This window comes from Arachis ipaensis, chromosome B01, assembly GCF_000816755.2.
Source record: "Arachis ipaensis cultivar K30076 chromosome B01, Araip1.1, whole genome shotgun sequence".
NCBI classification, from domain to species: Eukaryota; Viridiplantae; Streptophyta; class Magnoliopsida; order Fabales; family Fabaceae; genus Arachis; species Arachis ipaensis.
Genome location: NC_029785.2, coordinates 101,387,070 through 101,387,940, shown reverse-complemented (window position 1 = coordinate 101,387,940; position 871 = coordinate 101,387,070).

Sequence of the window (871 nt, the reverse complement as noted above, 5' to 3'; positions counted from 1 at the left end):
TAGCAAACTTTTCATATAATTTTGATTAGAGTAAAGTATCGTTTTTGTCCCTAAAATTTGGGGTAAGTCTTAAAGTTATATTATTTTTGTCCCCAACGTTTTCGTCCTATTTAAGTCCCTAACGTTTCAAAATCGTCTCAATTTTGTCCCGCCGTCAATTCTGTTAACGGATCCCTAACGATAGGACAACATTGAGTCGGTTTTGAAACGTTATGGACTTAAATAAGACAATTAAAACGTTAGGGACAACTTTAAGACTTACCTTAAACGTTAAAAACAAAAACTATACTTTACTCATTTTGGTTATTTACTTTCTTAAGTTAATATTGCTTAATTTTTTTTACTACAAATATTAACACGAAAATCAAAAAAATTCGTGTTGCGACTTGGACTACACTGAGAATTGACTATTGAGAGAGTGGTTAACAATAAAGTAGCTTCCCTTTCCACTAAACACAAGCAAGCTATGTAAACGACACTGCGAAACTCGTCGTTTACTTTGGCTGTGCTTCCTCCATAGTCCATACAACTTTACAAATTTATTATAGAGTACAATCGAATTGTATAAATGTAGAATGAAAATGTAATGTTGGGAATGTGAATGTGAAGAAGAAGAAAAGGTTAAATAATTGAAAAAGAAGGAACATTGGGAGAGGGAGGAAGATCACGTGTTGGAGGGAATATTATTGGGTCCGGGAGCGCACTGCGCACATACCATACCCACCCAAACCATTTTTATTCACATGAATCAATTAACAAAATTGTGGGTTATTTTTTAAATTACAGAATAAATCATTATTTTTATGTATTAATATATAATAAATTTGTTTGTATATTCTTCATAAATAAAATAATTATAAATTTAATTAAT